This window comes from Ictidomys tridecemlineatus, chromosome 14, assembly GCF_052094955.1.
Source record: "Ictidomys tridecemlineatus isolate mIctTri1 chromosome 14, mIctTri1.hap1, whole genome shotgun sequence".
Taxonomy (NCBI): Eukaryota; Metazoa; Chordata; class Mammalia; order Rodentia; family Sciuridae; genus Ictidomys; species Ictidomys tridecemlineatus.
The window spans coordinates 24,569,390-24,592,460 of record NC_135490.1 but is presented as its reverse complement, the minus strand read 5'-3'; the positions used below and the strand labels follow the sequence as shown (position 1 = coordinate 24,592,460).

Below are 23,071 nucleotides of genomic sequence, written 5' to 3'. Positions count from 1 at the left end.
TTGGCAGTTTTATTTTTATGACAAAAATATGAGTCCATTATATTGTCTGAATTCCTAAAGTATCCAATTCATTACAGAAAAATGTGTTAGAAAAATTTGCTTTGCCCTTTTTCTTCTGCACAATTTCTGAGTTTTTAAAATACTTACTATTAAAGAACCTAATTTATTTTTCATGGCCCATCACCAATATCCAAGATAGTATCCAATTTCTTAATTCTTAAGCCTGCCTTGAGTGACTTCCAAACCAAATGAAATGAAAATAGCTTAGGCAGCCTGTGTTTATACACGGTGGCAAAATTAACTTTAAGTTACACGGATCACTGCACTAGGGACCCTTCTGGGCCTCTACTTATGCTCTGAGTGCATTTCATATGTCCCCACCCAGAAGGCTTCTACTCACTCTGGTGGAAACAAGATTCACGTGGTACCTACACGGAGCCAAACAAGTGACTGCAAATACAAAAGTAGATATGACTCAGTCCCTGATTCCATAGTCTTTGTTGGAATAGGTTCTTAAACTGTGAGGTCACTGTGTTTGTAGAGGCAGAGAGTTTGCTTTTAACAGTGGTCTTCAAAATAAGAATGACTTGTTATAAGCCACACTCTGTGTCATTAGTGTGTTTGACTCTCTGTTATACAAAATTGCTTTCTAATGCTGGTTGACTGCATATAGGATAGAGTAATGAGATACTTAAAAACATTCTGAATCATAGTCCACTCCTTGTGAGAAAGCTTGGTAGAGAGAGATTAGCATGGTGCAACCAGTTGTCCATGTTGGCTTGGCTAGTTGTTCATGTTGGCAGGGCCAGAGAACATGCTTTCTTAATTTCACTTATGCATCAGTGCTGCCCAGTCTTCTGTTATATACTTAGTACACAGTAACCATTCAGCAAACACTTCCACTAATGAATGGATAAATAGATGGACTTGGTGGGCTTAATTAGAGTGACATATGTAGAAACAGTGTTTGACTAAACATCTAGATGTCATTCTACCAATATTTTTCAATAATTCCATTTTTTGGAAACCTTATTTCCATTTGAATCCAATTACTTGTGGAAAATCACTTCTTTCTCCCACCCCATTAAATTTAAGAAATATGTTCTTTTTGGATTCTTTCAAAATGTTCTTCTTCACTAAATCCCAAAGGTTGCTATTATTTTGCATGACTCAGTTTGATTCAACATCAGTGGAATATCAGAACACGTGTAGCTTTTAGAATTTAAGTGAAGTGAGGTTGAGGCAGATTCAACCTCTAGAGGTCCAAAATCTCAAAGAACCATGTTAATCCTAGTGTTCTTAGTGTTCTAAGACTAATATTTAGCTCCGTCTGGGAGGGGTTATGAGAATTATACGCAAATGTACAAGTTATCATCTTTCCTAAATTGTTTGTAACTCTCCCAAAATAATCCAAGACAAAAACCTGGTCTTGGGTGCCTAGCAATGTTTATCAATAAGGTCTGTTTTTTCTACCCTTTCCATGCTCCCAAGAACCCAAAAGGCATTAGTTAATATATCAAGAATCAATGTTTTCTCCCCATGTTTGCTCATCTTCTGGGTAATTTTATTCACTGTAATAAAAAAAATTGATTTGTAGTTGTAGGTGGACACAATATTTTATATTTATGTGCTGCTGTGGATCAAACCCAGTGCCTCACACATGCTAGGCGAGTGCTCTACCTCTGAGCCACAACCCCAGCCCTTCATTCACTTTTAAGCTAGTGCATTGAGTAGAAAATTAGGTTAAATTTCATTAATTCTATTTACATATCATAAAAGATGTCTAGATTCTAGAGCAAGACCAAAAAAAGTCTAGATGATGTGATTTTTTTTCTCTGATAGGAAAATATATTTTATCAATAGACTTTTTACTCACATTCAAACAAGGTAAATATAAGAAATTAAGATGAATACATTTTATTTAAAAATATTGCTTCAGTTGGTTACGTTTCCATAAGGAGTTTTTTTTTTATTTAATTTTTAATGATCTGGAAAATTCCCAGCTTCCTATATTTTTGTTCCCTATCCAACTAATGTTAGGCTCAAATTTGGAAGAGAGGAATAAGAGCTCATTGCTGATGACATTAAGAAAATAGAAAAATTAGTTTATAGCCCAATTCATTTTTTCATGGGTAAGATGGCTATATTAAGTTTGTTGAGTCAAATAGAATATTTTTTTTTGCATTTCATTATTTATTTAGATGTTTAAGCTCTCGCATTAAGTTTTTACAAGCTGGTGAACACTGACAAATTATTTCTCCCACAGAACTATAACCACACATTCCCAGACAGTATAAATATATGGTTGAACTAACATTAATACACATCACCATTTTATCAATTACATAATAAAACAAAATTATCAAGTATCCAAATATTAAGTTACACAGCTCAAAAGGCATATAAAATATTAGATGTCTGCTCAATTCATCAGCAGAAACCCGCTTTTTTCTTTTTATTTTTTGCAAGAGGTTGGGAATAAAAGAAAAAAAAATCACACTTCAAACAAAAAGTTGGTAAACAACTTCTGATAATTATGAAAAAAAATTACAAGAATTTCAGAAACTTTATGATTAAGAATTGTTTTACCTACAATAACAGAGCATCTCTACCTTTTAAAAAATATTTACTAAATTAAAGAGCACATATTCTACAGGTTCTGCACGAGACAAAGGCAACATTTTACTAAAAATATTTAATAGCCCCCTCCCATTCTTTTTTTCAGGCCCTCCCTGTGAAGTTGCACCTCAGAGTGCAAACATTAAATTAACTGTAAGGCTTTTCTTGTCTGGAGACTTAAAGACATGTGCTTCTGTAAAAACTTAGGTTTTCAAAACGGAGGTTTCCCATAACAGCAAAAAAAAATAAGACTTATAGAAAGATATTAAATAAAAATAATTACTGTAAGACTTGGTAAAAGGAAAAAAACAAACAAACAAAAACAAAAAAACCCCAATAGGTAAAAGCAAACCTGATGTATACTGGTATGAATGTGGGAGATGTAAACATAAAAAGAGCAGGCAAATAATCTTATAGGGCCTACAATGTTTGAAATGACTGAAGGAATAAATCACATAAGGTCTAGAGTGTTCTTAGTTCCTGGAATTTTGGTTTTGTATGATACTAAAAATATACAAATATTGTGCTGGGTATTTTGGCACCTAATCTTTCTAAATTTCTTATGTAAGATTCTGGCATGGAAATAGATTTAAAGACATTAACTCAATACCGCATGATTTCAGGAAAGATCAACTGGTACAAATGATAAGCACATTTTAAATTGTGAACAGCAAGAATCTTTTGCTAAGTGTCCAAACAGGTTGATCATAACCCAAACATAGAGGTTGAAATTCTGTCAAGCTTGTGGCTTGGTAAAACTGCTTTCCAATACTCCTATGGAAGCTTCATCAGACTTATTCACCACGCCAACATGTTGGCTAATATGTACGACAAATTAGGTCCCGTGTTAAGTTCCACTTCCAAGGCAATAGCATCAGGCGCCGGAGTTTTATCGAATGCAACAGTTGTTTCTATGACCATTGGAGTCTTTGAAGCGCAGCCGAATTTTAGGACGATACTTCTCCAAATACAAAAGTTGCTTGCTGTTAAATCTCCATGCCGCTTTTGTCTTATGAATTGTACTGCATCTTCATATTTCATTCGCCTTAAATCAATGCCAGAGCAACAAGCACTGGAGCTCTTCCAAGGCCTGCAACACAATGAACAGCAATACAACAACCAGGTTCTTCACGAAACTTAATTTTTACAAGACTTAACCAGTCATTGACAATTTGGTTGGACGGTGGTGCACCATCATCAAAAGGCCAATCAAGAACATGGATGCCTTCTTTCTCCACAAGAGTAGTGTCATAGGTTGCTTCACATACTCTTACTATTGTGGTAACACCATACTTCTTAAGTTCCTCTATAAATTTGTTTAAGGTTGCATTGGTTGGATTGTGTGTAATAAGAAATCTCATGTTCTTGTATGTGACTTCCACAGGAGTAGGGCGTTTCTTTCGAGCCATGTTAATTTAGTTAAAAAACACTCAATAGGGTTATGAACGAATTTAAAAAATTGAATACAGAAATGATGCAAAGTAACTGAAGTCTACTTCAATATACTCCACTTGATATTCTCAGTGCTTTGAGTATGAAGTTGGGAGTAATGGGGAATGAAATGAACCTCCTAACCAGAAGCAGCAATTCTTCAATCCAGTAATACTGAGGCAATAGAAAGGAAGTACACTGAGGTTTATCCCATCCAGGTCAGAACTCTTGTAAAATGCTCGGTGGATTTTCAATTCAATATGTCTATGTCCAGGTAAACCTTATGGGGGCTTCGGTGGCGGCGGCTGCAGGGCAGGGGGTGGCGGGCACACCAGACTACCATGCAGTGAGCGTCGCCTCTAGAATATTTGGTATTAACATAATATTGCAGAAATTACAAAAGTGTACATTTTTAAAATGGCTTTCTGTTCATACTGATTTTACAACTATACTTTTTCAGCTTTGAATATTAAATGCATTACTTTGTCAACTATTACATGGCTGAATGTTAAAATTTCATCATCAGACAATCCGCTTGTTTCAGATGCAGTGCTAGGAAAAGAGAACAACTAAGCATTTGGACTTTATCTTAAGTTTGTGTCAAATATTTATCAGGCCTGACATTGTTTTTCCATTTTCCCTAAGTGACTCTCTTGCACCAAACCCAATGTTTCCTTGTGATTAGAATCTCCGTCTCCCCTAACGCTAGTGCTGTTTTGGTTTCAAACTCCGTTTAAGGTTTCAATCCTCATTCTTCTATCTGACTACGTCTCCCTAACTGAAAAATCATGGGAAATCAAGTGAATGGAAATGAAAGGACTTGGAGGTTTTTACTCTTCTATAGACTGAACAATAGTTTGTTGGGAATTGTTGGCTTGGATTCTCTTCCTAGGATGGAATGTAATATATTCCAGCTGACGCATTCAAGGCAAGAAAATATATCTTGATTAATTTGACAAATGACCCTAAACCCAGCACTGCTGCTTGGGAATTTTCTCTCTGAGTGCTTTGCTTACGACAAGTTTATGTACCAAATTAAAAAGAAACTTGTTCCATTTGACCACAAGTCTAAGCGCTGTGAAGTTTCACAGGGTTTTGCTTTTCTTTTTTAAACCTGTCTTCTTCCCCCTATGCACCACTTTCTTTTTTAAACTTCAACTTCACCATCTCACCCATAAACATTCCTTAAACCTGAACAAAGTGGGCCTGAATTTAAGCTAGTGCCAAATCTTCCCTCTCATTGGTCATCTTCCTCTCTATTAAAAGGGAGGCTTGGAGGAAAATTAAATGACATTACTTTCACATCTTGGAAGACAGAGTTATTCATGCATAAAAATGTAAGACCAGGACACCATGTGTGCTCATGTGCATGCATGCATGTGCGCGCGCGCGCGAGCACACACACACACACACACATTGTGTATGTATATAACATTTACAATTTCACCATTTTTGACTATGCAGTTTAGTGAATTAAGTATATTCATATCATCCTACAACCATAACCATTAGTCATTTCCTCATCCTTTTCACCTTCTTGAACAGGAATACTATACTCATTAAACTCCTGATTCCCTTCTCCTTCCAGTCCCTGGTAACCACCATACAACTTTCTATCTCCATGAATTTGAGTATTCTAGGTGTACAGTATTTGCCCTTTGGTTAAGATTTATTTCACTTAACATAATGTCTTAAGATCCACGCATGTCACAGCATGTTGGTGTTCTTTCTGTTTAGGACTGAACAATGTTCTGTTGTGTGCGTGCATCTCATCTCCTTCACCCTTCACCTGTCAATGGACATTTGGATTGTTTCCCTCTTTTGTCTGTTATAAATGATGCTGCTATGAGCATTGGTGTGCACATATCTTTTCAAGACCCTGCTTTCAATTCTTTTGGCTATTTCAATTCTTTGGGCTATTTCTATAGGAGTAGAATTGATAGGTCATATTGTAATTCTAGGTTTAACCTTTTTTTGTGTGGTGCTGGGGATTGAACCCAGAGCCTTGTGCATGCAAAGCAAGCACTCTACCAACTGAGCTCTATCCCCAGCCCTAAATTTAACTTTAAAAAAATATTTTTTAGTTGTAGTTGGACACAATACATTTATTTATTTATTTTTATGTGGTGCTGAGGATTGAACCCAGGGCCCCACACTTGCTAGGCGAGCACTCCACCACTGAGCCACAACCCCAGCCCGCTAGGTTTAACGTTTTGAGGAGCAGCTGAACTATTTTCCACAGCAACTGGATCATTGTTAATTCCTACCAGTGATGCCTGAGGTTTCTAGTTTCTCCACATATTCAACAACATTTATTATTTTCTAGGCAGCTCATCCCATTCATCTCCTTTGCCCCCACCTTCCAGAATTCTCAGTTTTCACTATTGCTGGTATTTCAGAGATTCTACAAGCTACAGAAGTTCCATTTGTATAAAATAGAATCACAAAATGTTAGAACTAGGGATCACAGAGGAAAGTTAAGGGGCTTTAACCAAAATAGGTTAAAGGGCTTTTTGGAGCTAATGAGCAGCAAATCGAGAATTCATGCCTAATGATTATCAGGCTGGGAGCCTTTCCTATATGGAGTCTGTTTTCATTGACAAGAGCCACTCTCAGACAAAACCATTAACAGATTATATTCTAGGGATGCAAATATATGATAACTCTCAGTACCAAGGAAAGGACCCAACCCTATCTCTCTGCCCCGGGGCTAAGACATGTGTCTTTTCCAGGATACAGTATAAGACATGTTGAGGGCAAATCTAGTCCTGCAGAGAACTCAAATAGCCTTAAAAAATTTTTATATTGTGTCCTCTTTTATTTTCTTTATGTCACTTCTTACTAGCAAGAATTATTTCATATACTCATCTGTTTATGGATTTATCATCTGTGTCAGACAATAGAACATAAACTCTTGGAAGTAGAGACCTTGTCTGTGAAGGTCAGGGGTGCTGTATTCCAGGTATCTACAACAATGTTGGGTGAATGACAGACCACGAATAGAATCTGTATTGACTCCAAAGCAACATATTAATACCTTAATAGTAACAACTTTATTGAGGCAATATAGGCCAAAAGTCAACAAATTTGGTCTTTGACTAAATCTTCACTAATAAGTAGCCATTAGCCTTAAGTGGTTATTATATAATTGAACTGTGACTGGTTTTTACAAAAGTGAACTGTAAGTGTAAAATACATACCAGATTTTGAAGACCTAATATAAGAAAAATATAAAATAGTCAGTGGATAATTTATATTGATTATGTGAGGAAATGTTATAATTTCAAATATGTTGTGTAGATAAAATATATTAAAATGTACTTCTTTTTACTATTTTTCTTTTAGTTTCATTTTGAGACAAGGTCTAGCTAAATTGTCCATGCTGGTGTCAAACTTGCTATCCTCCTGCCTCAGCCTCCCCAGCCTCAGACTCCAGAGTAGCTGGGATTACAGGTATGTGCCACTGCACCTGTCAAGTAATAGCTAGGGACTGAACAAGTAATAAGGGCTCTCTGCTACCATAGTACATCCCCAGCTCTTTTTTTATTTTATTTTGAGGCAGGGTGTCATTAAATTTCCAAGACTCACCATGAACTTGCAATTCTTCTGTCTCAGCCTCCTATCTTTACTATTTTTGATGTAGCTACTAAAACATTTTAAAATTACATACATATATTACTTGCATTATATTTCTAAGGGCATATGCAGGACTAAACAATTAGTCCTTTTTATACTTATTTTTTAGTTATAGGTGGACACAATATCTTTATTTTTTTTTTTATTGTTTAATGTGATGCTGAGGATTGAACCGAGTACCTCATGCATGCTAGGAGAGCGCTCTTTGAGCACAACCCCAACTGCAACAATTAATCCTTTTTAATTCTTTTTTGTTTGTTTTTTAGAAATGTTGGGAATCAAACCTAGGCCCTTGTGCATTCTAGGCAAGCACTCTACTACTAAGCTACATTTCCAGCTCTAATCTGACTGAATTCATGCTTTAAGCTCTTAAATTTTCCTCTGATGCCATCAGGGTGATTGGACTCTGATTTGCCCTAGGCTCCTCATTCCCTCTTGGGTGCATATTCAACCCATGAGTTTAGGTCTCTTCCATCAGTCCTGGACATTCTGGGAGCAGTTAGGGATCTAAGATTCCCATTTACATTCTGGACATTCTATTTGGAGCCAAGCAATGGCCTATCCCCAGGTGTGCCCACCTACCTGCCGTGTTTCTCTGGAATCAAGAACAACTCACAGTTCACCATGGATTTCAAGACCTTATACCACATAATGCTATTACTCAGGGAACTAGAAAACATTATAATGTTTTCTAGAGGACAAGGAGAGGATGCTGGGGGTGGAGTGGGGAGGGTGGGGGAAGAGGAACAAATAGACACAAATACAGCATGAGCAGAATCTACAAATCAAGCTCTCCCGGTAGTGTAAGCATAGTTTTCAAACATTCCATTGCTAGTTATAAGATTATGATTGCTTTTCTTAGCATGCAGATATAACTAAAAGACAACAAATGATCAGGTCTTTCAGATAAAACCTGAGTTAAAAGTGGAATAAGGAAAGAACTCCTACTTCAGTTTTCAAGGTAGTTCAGGTTTCAAGATGAGCTTACGATCGCCAAGTGCAAGCCCTGCTCGCCCACATCTAGGACAGATACTTCACTGTGAAGTGGGTAGGGAGACATCTACAAAATAGCCAACTGTCAGGATCAAGTATGCTTTTATGAGGTAAGGATGGTTACCCAGTGTTTTGACTCTATGTGGAAAACAGAGACAAACTCAAGACAAAAGAAAAAAAATTATTTTCATAACAACACAGAAGCGCAAGGAACTGGCTCCAGGGTCTGAGTCTGAAGTGGCAGGAAACCCTCTTTTTCACTGCTACTAAATGTCATCATCAGCATCATGAAACTCTTTACAGGACACCATTTATGGTCACTGCACTTTATCACTGATTTCTGCCTTCCTGCTCCTGAGAAATCTCCCTCTTGACATTTCTTGAAGTATGTGAGGACTGGCTTCATGCCCTTTCCACATGGGTCTTGTTTCTTCAGTTCTTCCCAATGTGGCATGGTGTTGTGTCCCCTAACAGCCTGGCCTAAATATATTCTTCCTCTGAATATACACATTTTTTTTTGTGGTTTATACTTGCTTTCAAGTTGGTGTCCACGAACAATGAGTGTGGTAATTTTGACACTTTGCTTTTTTCACTGATGATGGATTTCTTTTCTCAACATGAACCCTTGACATGTACTCCAATTTCTCCTGGAGACTTACCCTGGTCACTATGAAAACTCCGAGGCTTTCAGCAAACAATGTAAATGTTTTATTCAGCTTTTTCACTGCTGTGTCTAAAGGGTCTGACCAGCACAACTGTAGGGGAGGAAAAGTTTATTTGAAGGATCATGGTTTCAGGTTTTAGTCCAGAGAAGGCCGGCTCCATTCCCCTGGGCTCAAGATGAGGCAGAACATCATGAGAGAATGTGTGGCAGAGGGAAGAAGCTCACATCATGGTGGGCAAGAAGCAGAGAGACTCCACTCTCCAGATACAAATATATACCAAAGCTACGCCCTAATTCCCACCTCCTCCAGCCACACCCCACCACTTCAGTTACTACTCAGTTAATCCCAATCAGGGGATTAATTCACTGATTGGGTTAAGACTCTTATAACCCAATCATTTCTCCTCTTACATTGTCTCACATCCAAATCATAACAGTAATAATTGGTCTAATTAAGACCATGGGGGTCATTGCTCCTTCACCAAGTGCAGTGGTTCCCAGCCCATGGCCCACATACCCTAGGAGGTCAGTGTCAGGGAACTTTTCCATTAAAAGAGATCGCCAACTGTGACTCTATCTCATGCTGGAACCTTGGTGTATTTGACACCCATGGAATACTGGCCTCCTCATTAGGTGAGTGTTATTTATTCTCCTCTGGGAGGCCTGTTACAGGTTCTGTGACAAGTGGAATGTGTTTATGAGCATATGCATAATAAATTATTGGAAATAGCTGTGTTTTCAATGCTCCCTTAGTGTACAAAGTTTGACTACTGTCAGCCTTGGGCTTTGTTAAAAAATACTTAGGAGTTTGCTTCTAAGATAGTGGTCTGCCGAAGCCTTCCATAATGTTCTAGCCTCGCTATAGAAGTGCCGAGGACCCAGGATTGTGGGAGGTCCCCTGAGGGTGAGACAAGCCTGGGAAATAGTTAGGGCATCACTTTATTCATTTGTTGAGAGGCAGGTGTGAGGCTTGCCCACTTTTCCTACAACAAAGTCAAAGAGCCAAGACTATGAAGTAAGAATAATAAGAAACCACCACAAGATACAGAATATCAATCTCCAACCTTAGGGTTAAAGACAGAGCTCTTTATTTATCAAGGGCTCCCCTGTCCAAGCCATTTGCCTAGTCCCCTGTGTTTACTTGGGATCATGCCCTTTACACAAGTTTTTTCACTTTGAGAACTGGTATTTATTGTAATTGGTCTCCCATGCACAGCAGATGTCACTTCCTTCAATCTGACCAATTATCAAAACCCTCTCTTACCCTGTCCAGGAAAGAAGCCCTGAGGGCCTCTAGATCTGACCCCCAATACTTTTAGGGAAGGTTCTGATCCCAAAATGCAGGAAAGAATCCACACGGAACACACTGAAGTGGTACCTCTTTAATGGACAGTGAAACGTAAGGCAAAGGATGTACTAATGATGCTGTAAACTGATGTTCAAACATATGAAATACCTAGAAAGTTTGCCTTGGTGTTGTATGGGTGAAAATTGAGTTAAGTACAGCAATATTTTCTTGCCATGTGGAAAGAATTCAAGTATTCCATACTCAATAACCTCTTGGTTTCCGTGCCCTCCCTCTAATCTCCACTGGTCCATCCTGTGCCATGTTGCCAGTGAGCATTGCTACTGTCCCTCCTCATAATTGTAGGAAAATTTCTCAGGCATTTTAGGCCCTCTAGAAACCAGTCCCAACCTCCTACAGCTTTCCTAAATAAGATTTCCTTTCAACCACATTGGTCTCTTGTAGATTTTCAAATGTGGCCTCATATTTCTGTCCATGCCTGTAGGCATAACTCCTCTTCTTTAATTCATGTTCTCCTTTCCCTTCAAAATCAGCTGCTTTTCCAGATTGCTCAGTCTCCAGTGCTCAGTCCTTACTTATGAGGGGAAGTCCTGTACCTCGTTTCTCATACTTGTGTAATGCTTGGTGCATGCCACCTCATATCTGTTGGAGACAATTCTCTATGAGACTACTGTTTTTGCCAGCTTTTTCTCTGCTGTGAGAACCTGACAAGAACAATTTTAAAGAGGAAAAGTTTATTTGGGGATCACAGTTTCAGAGGCCTCAGTCCATAGATGGTCAACTCTATCCCTCAGGGCCCCAGGTGAGGCAGAAGGGTGTGGCAGAGAAAAACAGCTGTGTACATGGTTCCAGGAAGGGAGGGGGGAGCACTCCACTCTTAGGGACAAAATATATACCACAAAGGCATGCCTCCAGTGACGCACCTCCTCCAGCCACATCCTACTTGCTTACAGTTACCACCCATTTAATCTCTATCAGTGGATTAATGTACTGATTAGGTTAACATCATAGTTCAATCATTGCATCTCTAAATTCTCTTGCATTGTCTCACAAATGAGCTTTGGGAGATATCTCATATCTAAACCATAATAACTACCATCCATGTTTGCTGCACATCTTACAAGCAGAAACACTGACTGCCTTTGTTCTAGATTACCTTCATAAGGATCTCTACATATGCTGGGCATCTGTAATCCCAGCAGTTTGGGAGGCTGAGGCAGGAGGATTAAGACTTCAAATTCAGCCTTGAAACTTGGAGAGACCCTAACAGGATCCGTCTCTAAATAGAATATAAAAAGGGCTAGGGATGTGGCTCAGGGTTTAATCCCTGGTACTCCCACCCACCAAAAAAGGCATGTCTATAATGTCTATATAGAGAATACCTTTAAAAAAATAGATGATCTCTCCTTCTGGAGAAAAGGGCAGGCAGGTCTGCTTCCCATCAAGACTTGGGCTTTTTAAGTTTAAGGTTTCTCCCCTACAGTGCAACCCACTGCATCCTGGGGGAAATAGGGCCTGGGGAACTGATACAAGAAAAGGGTGGTTCTCTGGCTTTTGGTGTAGCCATATAGCAAGGAGTTTAGTGTCTTTTGTCTGACCTGAGTCTTGTGGGTTTTGCTGGCATCCATGACACTGTGGCAGGCTAGCGAGTTACCCTGAAGATAGTGTAAAATCCCTGAACTTTTGCCATTCTTGATGGCATATTTTTTATGGGAATCTCATCTCCTCTAAATGATAAAGTCAGGGATTAGAGGCAGGGACCCATATTAACTTCCTTAACATCCTTGATATTTTTCTTTGGTGATACAAATGATATGGATAAAAGGGCAAAATTATCATAACTACAAACTTATTGGTTAGACTCATATTTTTTTCTTGATCTTCATGGCTCTGGCTTTCATCCAGTAGGGTCTTTTTTTAAAAAAAAATGTGTGAGGGAATAGGGAAGGAGAAAATGTGGGGAATATAGGAAATAAGATGAAGGAAATACTTTTAAGCTATGGCAGAGATGCTTACTTGCCTCTAAATAGTAATTCTGCATTTTTTCCTTTGTAAAAATAAACCTAATGTTTTAAAGCTTGGAATATTATGGCTAGCTAAAGTAATACATATCTCAATTTACCTTGGACTGTATCACTGGGTTCTAGATAATGAGTTATAAATACAAGTATAAATAGAAGAGAGAGCATGCCCTTCTTCTTGCTCCATTTTTCTGCTTACTTCGTGGGTTGCAAGTATAATTGCTGAACCTCAAGCAACCATGTTGGACCATGAAGTGAATCTGGAAATAAAATCCATGCATAGTGGAATAATAACATAAGAGACTAAGCCTCCGACATCTATAAAGCCAGCATACCAGTCTTGAACAGACAATCTTCTGACCTCTTTTACATGAAAGAAAAATAAACTTCTATTTTCTTTAGACCACAATTATACCTTGAGAGGTTTGTTTTGTTTTTTGTTTGTTTGGTTTTTGTTACTGGGAATTTAACTCAGTTACATTCTACCACTGAGCTATATCTTTAGTCCTTATTATTATTATTTTTTAATTTTAAGATAGGACCCTGAGAATTTGCCCAGGCTTGCTTCAAACCTGCACTCTTTCTGCCTCAGACTCCCAAGGCACAGGGATTACAAGCATGTTCCACTGCACCTGGCACACTGAGGTTCTTTTAATCTAACTGATACATAAACCCAATTTCCATTGAATGAGCAATATACTATAAATTACATTTCCTAAGAGAGATATCATTCTATGTCTTTTTAACATTTAAAAACATTGAAAATTGACCATTCTTATGATCACATAGTCCAAAAGATACCCCATTTTAAACAATCAAATTCAATTCTATTTTATGAAGAATTGAGTCAAGCTTATACATGTGTGTGGTATGTCTTAGGAATATTTGACTCAACACAATAAAGAATTGGATTTTAAAAATATTTTCTGATAATTTGAATATAAATTTTATCAACTCAAAAATATTTCATAGGTACTTTGAAAATGCTTCATAGCATTTAGTGCTACTATGTCTGTCTGTGCTGTTATAAGAAAATATCACAGGCTAGGTAATTTATGAATTATATAAATTTGTTTTTCACAGTTCATGTGGCTGGGAAATACATGGTCAAGGTGCCAGCAGATTTTGTATCTGATGAGGATCACTCCCTGAATCCAAGATGGTGCCTTCTGGCTGCATCTTCTGAAGGAGATGAATACTGTATACTCACATGATGAGAAAAATGGAAAGGTAAAAGCATCAGACAGCTCTCTGAAGTCTCTTCTATAAGGAAATTAATCCCATTCATAAAGGCAAAATGTTCTTGATTCAACCAATTCCTCCAAAGCCTCACCTCAACACTATCACATTGATGGTTAGGCTCCACGTTTTCAAGGGACATGTACATTTAAATCATACAAACCAGCACTGCTAAAAGTCAAGCTGATTCTTGCTCCACCTTTGGCATCCTTCCTCTTGAGCCCCACTCCCATGTTCAGCAATGATTTAAATCCTGAGGATCAATCCCAAGCTAAGGCAAGAGATGCCAATACCCCACTAGTTCCCCCATCTGAGACCTCAGTTTCAAATGACCATTGCTGCTCATCAGGCTGCTGGGTACGAAAGTGTGATTCTTAATAAATGCTTTTGGGAAATGGGGAGAAGGGAGAAGGTGGAACAATACTAAGAGCACTACGTCCTGGGTTTTAGTTCTGGCACCTTCAAGAAAGCACATGCTTTTTCTGCTTCAATTTATATATCTAATAGAAAAGGAAGAACTCAGGCTTTGACCTTTCATTGGGTTTCCATGAAATTTCATAAAACAATTTTTGAGGAAGGGATCTGTAAATTTAAAGGGCCCCCATCATATAACAGGTCATGAAGATACTTAGAAAGCCAATAGAAAAGGAAGAAACTTGGACTGGGGATGTGGCTCAAGCGGTTGTGCGCTCGCCTGCGTGCGGCTGGGTTCGATCCTCAGCACCACATACAAAGATGTTGTATCCGCTGAAAACTAAAAAATAAATATTAAAAAAAAAGAAAAGGAAGGAACCTACATGGGCTAAACCTACTGGTCATACATTAGTTTTATAAGGTTCTTATAATTAGTGATCTTTTGGATGCCTAGCAATTAAAATTTAAGTTCTTCTCACAAGTGTCATCCAGAATAACTATTTCTTTCTGATAGGAGGTTAAGGGCATTATTTTGACTCAATAAACAAAATAAGATTAATTTAAATGATTCAGATATTCATCTTGGAATGGCTGATTTTCCATGATACTGGTACCGTCAAAATGACCAAGGGACAGAGGTGGCATTTTAAATATTCACCATTGTAGCAATATTACTATTTTCTACTTAATAGGTTGTCAGGAATACAGTTGAGACTCATTTTTTAAGCAGTGGTCTCTCATACTTTATGAGGAAAGCATGCAGTCTTCTTGGTGAAGTTCTTGGTTAGAACTTTGGAGAAGAATCTGATAGTTTTGAGACAGAACTGAAAAAATAAAATTCAGGGAGCTTTCTGAATTGAGCTAACTTGTGGATTTGCTCATCCCTTCAGATGAATCTCAGCTTCAATTTCAGTTTTGCTACTTAGCTTTTACATGAAGCTGGTTCAATAACTGAACTTCAGTTTCCTCTTCCATATAACAGGAATGGGAGTAACAAAGCATTACTCATCCTAGATGTTTGCTTATTCTCAATAACTTTCATCTTAGTTCCTCTTAGAGAAACAGAATAACTAGAAGATCAGAAACAGCTGGTGTACACACTGGAGTTTTGAGGAATCTATGTTCCACTTCCTGGGTACTTGGAAGACAAAGGACAATTTAAAGCTGATTGACTTTGACACATCCTTTGGAGAAACAATTTCAAAACTCTTGTCAGGTACAACCAGAGAAATGAAAAGTTGTGCTCCATTTGTGTAAAAAATTAAATTAAATTAAATTAAGAGGCTGGGTGTGGCTCAATGGTAGAGCACTTGCCTAGCATGTGTGAAGCACTGGGTTCGATCCTCAGCACCACATAAAAAACTAAATAAACAAAACAAAGATATTGTGTCCATCTACAATTAAAAATATTTTTCAAAAATTAGTTAAATTAAAAAAAAAACTCATGTCAGATGGGATAATGCTGGACGGCCTCAAATTAAAATTTTGAAGTAGATAAAATATATTTTCATTTCCTCCATGCTCCTAATTTTTATCCTTTCTGTATTCTGAGAGGATGTCCTTTCCTAGATGCACAGTATCCCTCTGCTGCTCATAGATGCTCTGGGTCAGGTATTGCCAACTAGCTGGGCTGGTGACCAGGTCGGCCCTCTACCTTAAGGGTTCATTGGAAAGAGAGAGCAAGCCACCAGAAAATACTCTATTTATTGGAAAGAAAGACATTCAATAAAGTTCAACCCAAATAAGGCAAGGGATTAGGGTTCCGGGGTTGCTTGGCAATGTCCTGTGGTCAGCAAATTTGACTGACATCTCGGAAAGCCATGCCCATCTCAGGTGCTGTGTGGGATCAAAGGCAGAGCAAGTGAAAAGGACACATAAGTCCATCAGTCCAGTCAGAGAAGCAACGTCAGGCTGGTGAGGACACATTTTTAAAGGCAAAAAACTGTGTAATGTTCTCCTTGTCTATTACAGGAGAGGCATGATTCTGCCAAAAGCATTTCCTCTGCTTTTTCCTCTTCTAAGACAAGCAAAACTGAGAAGGGGGAAGAAATTCTTTCAGCACCTAAGATCAATTTCAAGTGGCATAATAGAATCACTAATGAGCAAAGCAATCGAGGAACACCTTGAAATGATTGTCTCACAAGCTACAGTGGGAGGGCCAGGCCTAGTCTCACCTGCCTGACTATTTTTGGCCTGGGAGACTATAGACAGACCAGGTAGAAGGTGACATATTTGCAAGATTCCAGGGGAGAGCCATTCAAACAATAGCCTAAGAGCCTAGAGCCGTAGCCAGAGCAGGGCCTGCAGCAGACAGAATCATGAAGGCTTTGTGACCAGGCAAGTTTTGCCCTGTGAGTCCAACAGACACAAACCAAAAAAAGATTTTTCCACATACACTCTGCAGAAAGGCCCTGTCATCTGTCACATCCGGGTATTTTCCATCACACTTGCGTACATGGATAACAACAGTGTCAACAGTATCATCCTTGACTACAAAGGACAACAGCGATAAATCTCGGGGCCCTTTGAATTTGAAGATAGCATTGTTAACTACTGTGAATGCCAGATTTTTTATTGTCAACAGAGCTTCTCAAGTTATTTATGCCTGCAATGAATTGTTTTAGATCACCCCCTCTTTTAGCTGCTTTTCTGAGACATGTCATAATGAAATTGAGACTGTTGTTCAGTAACAAATCCTACATTGCCTAAACGACCACTGAAATTGGAGTTCCCCAACCCAAACTCTGAACCTCTCTCTCTTTTCACCTTGCTCCACTTTAGTCTGTCTCTATAATTCCCTTGGGAACTTATCAGTGGCACAAACTGCTATCTCATTCTTCATTCTGGAAACTGAAAATCTTCCAAAAGAATAAATCACTCTCTGAGACTCCTTAAATGCTTGGTTCCAAACCATTTCTGCAAGGATTTTTGAAGAACCTGCACAAGGAGGCTATTGTATGCATATACAAATAAATGACACAATTCAATGGTTTAATACTATCTGCCAAGTTAAACTACTGCCGAGCAGCTGTGCACATTTAAAATGATGCCTGGCACAACTGGAGATCCATAAATCATTAGCTGCATACTTTCATCCAATTAAGAGAGTAAAATAAGAAAAAAAATCCACCAATTGAGATGTGTCTAAGGACATGGATGAAATCGTCATTCTTCCCTGAATGAGAAAATAAATAAAAAATAAAAATAAATCTTCATTTTGCTAATGTTAAAACTAGAATTTCATTTCTAAGGACACAAATTTTCTGGCATATTAAATCCTGGCATAAGATCTTGTTAGGAGGGTTATTTTGGTCTCATTGCTTTGTCTTTCTGTAAGTAAGAGGGCAAACTAAAAGGGATGATTCACTCTGAAGAGCAATCATTCCTAAAAAGGAGTGTGTGCGTAAGCCAAGATTCCAAGGCTTTCCTGAAATTACAGCCATGTTATAGTTTGAGGGGATCATCTCTGTGTAGTAAATTCCTTTTTTTTTTTTTTGGCTTGTTCATCTTCAGCAGTCAGATAGTAGAGGCAATGGATGCCTCCATCCTGCCTTGGTCAGCCTGGGCATGTAGGCTTGACTAGAGAAGATGGGTCAAACTAAAATGAGGAGAAATCACATTGTTATAATTGGGTCACTGTAAGAAGGGTGACCAAGCATTCTGTTTTGTTTCTGGGATGCAGAATTTACATGTTAAAATGAAAAAAAAAAAAAATTCCCAGGAAATCAGGATGAATGGGTCAAATCTAGTAGGAGATCAAGTTTTAGGTGATTTGGAAAACCTGAATTATCCTAAACTAGCTGATAATTCTCCCTTTCTCTTTAGCTGAATGATCAGTCTCAGCAATCCAGGCCCCAAACACCATTATGCCTCAATTAATTCTATTAATGGAGTCTTTGCTTTGTGCTCTCTCCAGACAAGAGGACTTACATTTAAAAAGATTTGGAGAATCCTTGCATTAACTCTAAAGGAACCTGTGACAACGTCTTGTTATCCTCAAAATTACCATTTTAGGTACTTTCTTAATGTGAAACTTCAAATGTATACTATTATGACTGTCAGACCATCATGCAGAACCTCTGAGAGGCACATCTGAGCCACGATTGCTCCTAGGAAGTTGCACATCATCACTCTAAGCCTAAAATATAGATGAGAATCACAGCAGAAATAAGGCCAGATGGTAGTGAACCCAACAAGGCGAAATGCTGAATTTCAAAGCTAACTATGAATCAAAGGCTTGAGGAATTAAATGCATGTTAAAGATCCTGGCAGGCAAGAGCTCTCAGGAGGATCAGAAGTAATTCCTTCTGCCCAATAATGTTTCAACCTTTTTACTCAACTTGGTAACTATTTCTTAATTATTGTGTGCCAGAAATTGAACTGGGGGTGGGGGGGGCAGATAGGGCCATAAACAAGGTCAACATGATCTCTTTTACCATGGATTTTATGGTCTGTAGTGTATATTACTTGTTTTCTTTCTCCCGTTAGACTGTAGACTTTTCGAGGACAGGACTAATATTGTATTTACTTTCTTAATCTCCTCACACCTAGCACAGTGGTTTACACATAATTAATAACAAAAGTTTGTGGAATGAATGAAGGACTCCACTGACTGACTGAATGAAGTCAGCTCTGAGCTGAATGCATGATCTTTTATGAGCGAGAACAGCCCTACACCCCAAATCAGAAAAAAAATGAGAGGCCTACAGGTGTTCTATGTTCACTATTGGAACCAGGCCAGAGAGGCTGAGATTACAGAGATTCTTGCACCAGGAAGTGTTAATGTGATATATATTTAGCGCATGGGCTCTAAATATTTCACAGCTGAGAATAAAGTAGAATTGCCTGGATCAGAACATTGAAAGAGACCTTGTTATAGGAAAAAGACAAAGTAAATGTTTGAGGCTGAACTTCATTCTAAGGTAATACAATAAGAATCTCTGTGTAGAGGGTACAAGGTTTTTTTATTTTATTTATTTATTTATTTATTTTGTGGTGGTGATTGAACACAGGGTCTTATGTATACAAGGCAAGCACTCTACTAATTGAGCCATATCCCCAGCCCCTAGAAGGCATTTCTAACCCTGCTTTGCACTTATCACACATGTTGCGGTGATGAATCATCTTATTTCTCTTTTGCTCCCATTCACCTTTCAAGATGCAGCTCAGCTGTCATCTTCTCTGGGAAACATCCTTTGGTGATCTTTCTGACTTGCCCTAATCTGGGTAGAGTTGAATAGTATCCAGAATTCTTCTCCACCTGGATCCTGTGAAGTTGACCTTATCTGGAAATGAGCTCTTCCAGACCTAATCAAGTTAAAATGAGGTCATACTGAGTTAGGATGGGCACTAAATTCAGCGACTGGTGTCCTATAAGGAGAAGAAAAATTGAATACCCACACAGAAGAAAAGGCCTTGTGGAGAGGCAGAGATTGGAGTGATGAGTCTATAGCCAGGCAATGCCAGGAATTATTAGCAGCTACTAGAGGCCAGAAGATGCTGGCCTAAGGAAGGATGCTTCTCCTACACTTTAGAGGGAACACTACACTGCCAACACATTGATTTTAATTTCTAGGGTCCAGAACTGTGAAAGAATAAATTTCTGTTGTTTTAAGCTCCTCAGTTTGTGACCATTTGTAATAGCAGTCCTAGGCAACAAACATAAAGCCCTTTTCTTCTACATCCACCTACAGACAACACTGCCACACCATATTGGATGTTCTTTTCATGTACATATCTCCCCACCCAGATTATGATTTCTGGGATAGGAAGTATGTTTCACTTGTTCTAGTATCCTCACCACCTAAAACAAAATCTGGTAAAATAAATCTTATTAATGTAAACTGATTGGGACATGACTGGTAATTCTAAATGCTGACAAAATTCAGATTTGCCGTGTATGCCAAAATTTCAGACTCACTAATCCATGTCAAAGCCAGGCCGTTCCTCTAGAAATAGCTCCTCCCCTGAGTGCTACTTATTCTAGCCTGAGGAGTAGAAGTAACAAATATGGAAATATGGAAAAGTGAATTTACTACAAATTAGTAAGAGTAGTATTTAAAAAATATCTCAATCTTGATATTGTCTATGGAGGGCAAATGTTAGAAATGGAGTTCTTCATGATAAACATGCTCAAAAACACTGTCTTAACCCATGTTTTGTTAAGAAAAGAGCTCCAAGCCCCCAAATTATGGGATTGATTATTTGCTAGGCAATAAAAAGAGAAACTGAGAAGTTTGTTTAAACATACCATAAAACCAGAATCTCCTAATTTTGCCAGAAATATTATAATATTTTTTCAGAAATGCAACTAAAATCTTAGAGTACTTCTGTGAACTTCATCAATGTTTATAAGTTGATTATTTGGATTAAGAGCCACAAAAGAAGTGTCCATAAAGAATGTAAGAGGATTATAATTTCTGTGAAGACAGTGTCATTTGTCCTTGTTAAAAATGAAGAAACAAGAATAATTAATCATGTCATTTCCTCAAGTGTCAAAGGACCTGGCAGGAACATCTTTCACATGGATTTAATTTTGGGGGTCTAAGTTCTTCCCATCTTGTAGTTCTGTTATTTGCAACACATGGATTCCAAAGACCCTGAACTTATTTCCATTAATCTGGAAAAGGGGAATGAAAGAACATGGAGAACCACTCTTGGGAGGCTCTTAGGGGACAGAAGTGTCTCTGTCACTTCTGTACAATTTCCATTGACTGAGACTTAGTCTTGTGACCACTTCTAATTGCATTAGTGCCTTGTAAACCATGTGCACCCAGGAAGAAGAGGAGTCTGGTTCAGTGAACAGCCAGCAGTCCCTGTCTTACTGAATTACTGAATACAACTATTTTATAGCACATTACAGCATCTCAAAAGTTTTAAGAAGACTTAAATAAAACAAAGCAAAATATCTGGGGCAAATCTTGCAAGAATTAGGTAAATCTATTCAATCCCAACAACAATATTTGAAATGAAAGAAAACAATTAAAAGTATGAATGAACTCTGATAAAAACAGGGTCTGAGGCTGGGGATATAGCTCAGTTGGTAGAGCGCTTGCCTCTCATGCACAAGGCCATGGGTTCATTCCCCAACACCATCAAAAAGCAAAACAAAACAGGGTCTGTATATACTTAGAATCCCATAAATTAAACATTTAGACTGTCTTTTTCTAACATTCCCTCTGAATATTTTGTTAAGCTTGTGATTAACATATAAGTCACTAATTAATTTAAAATTTCTTTATCTCCAAAGTTTAGAATTTAAACAAGTAGAAAAAAAAATGACAGCAATTTTAATGTGACACTTAGTTGTAAACTGCAGATTCCCTTACAAAAAGCTTAGTTGTCAACATTGGGTTACCTCTCTTTGCATTGAGAATAGCTACTTCTATACAACCACAGTTTTGGTCAAATCAGTTGATCTTCCTGATAGCATCCATAGCAAAATTCCACACATTTGGTGTTTCTTGGAATGATGTAGTATAGCTGGCCTTATGGTTCAACCGAAAGCAAGTTAAATTCAGCATGATGTTTGGAATGGTTATTTTCTGATGCAGTTTGTTTTAAAATCTGGGTTTCTTCATTGTATTTCCCTGCAGTTAAGATTAATACAATGAGGCAGAGACTTATGTTTAAGTTATCTTTACTGTGTAAAGGGGCAGATTGTCATCAGCTTGCTTGAGAGGTATCATATACTGACTGACTCAAGCAAGGTCAGCCTTTGGTAATTTCTAGTTTCTGCTGAAGGTTTTCTTTTCCCTTTTTTCTTTTCAGCTAATATATGACCCTAATAAATTATCACTCTAATTGGGTGTTTGCTCCGTCAACTCAAAAATAGAATTACTAAGAAGGGTAAATGAGTTAATAAGTCCTTTTGTTTTTCTTAACAAGGCATCTCTTAAATTCTAAATGTTAAATTATAGGGAATTATTACAAACCTTCCCTCATTTGATGACATCTGTGGCTAAATGTTGGGGCCTTCCTTTGTACATAAGTTATTGCATTAAATGCTGCCAGGGAAAATAAGTACAGTGTGCTTTATGAAATATGTTATTGAGTAAGTGAGGTTTTAAAATAAGGAAAGGATACCCAAACTGTTTTGTCCTGACCTACGTGTGTGTGTGTGTGTGTGTGTGTGTGTGTGTGTGTGTGTGTGTTGGTGCCTAATGTAGCGAATCATTCCAAGATTGCTCAATAACACCATTTCATGCTTTGAGAAGCTGGGGTAATGTTTGCTTCTTTTCTAAAGTAAAACTCATCAGAAAGCATATCATAGAATGCAGAATAAGTTGATGTTAACATAAAGTCGGGCTGCCTTTTATGTCTTCCTGGACTCTGAAGAGAGGAATCCCAACCTCATTAAAAACTGAGCAATGAATGTTTCCGGTTAATGTGAGTGCGGGTGGGGGAGCAGGGGAAAGCCAGAAGCAGGCTTGGACTGTTAACTAATCTCTTACAGTCTTGGGAGATGCTTAAATGAGTGAAGCAGTTAAAGTCAATACTCCTGGGAGACCAGGAGGAAAACTGATGCAGAGAGTTAATGAAAATCCAAACCTACAAGCAGTTGGTATCTACAGACTCTGAAGTTGGTGGTTCAGCCAGGCATCAAGGTATCTCACACCCTAACATATGAGCAGATGCTCAGGTTTCCTGAAAAACAAACACACACACAATTTATGTATGCATATTACACAGCTCCAAGTTTACCCATCACACAAACACAAGTGGTTTATGCACTATGGGCAGTATATA

General features: G+C 38.1%; 1 protein-coding gene and 1 pseudogene across 5 annotated transcripts in view; both read right to left on the bottom strand.

The window, feature by feature from the left end:
* The window catches only part of Sap30 (Sin3A associated protein 30), an 85,128-nt gene that overhangs the window by 1,098 nt on the left and 60,959 nt on the right, over positions 1-23,071 (bottom strand). For 2 of the 5 annotated variants that reach the window (XR_013430290.1, XR_005737790.2), the window contains one exon: positions 5,577-22,969. The exons of 2 other annotated variants lie outside the window; for them this stretch is intronic. The gene's annotated coding sequence lies outside the window, so the exon portion shown is untranslated. Of the gene's footprint in view, positions 1-3,298; positions 3,710-5,576; positions 22,970-23,071 lie in introns of those variants that run through there. One more of the 5 variants, XR_013430291.1, reaches the window with a different exon arrangement.
* LOC144370312 (protein tyrosine phosphatase type IVA 1 pseudogene) lies at positions 3,299-5,437 on the bottom strand (annotated as a pseudogene).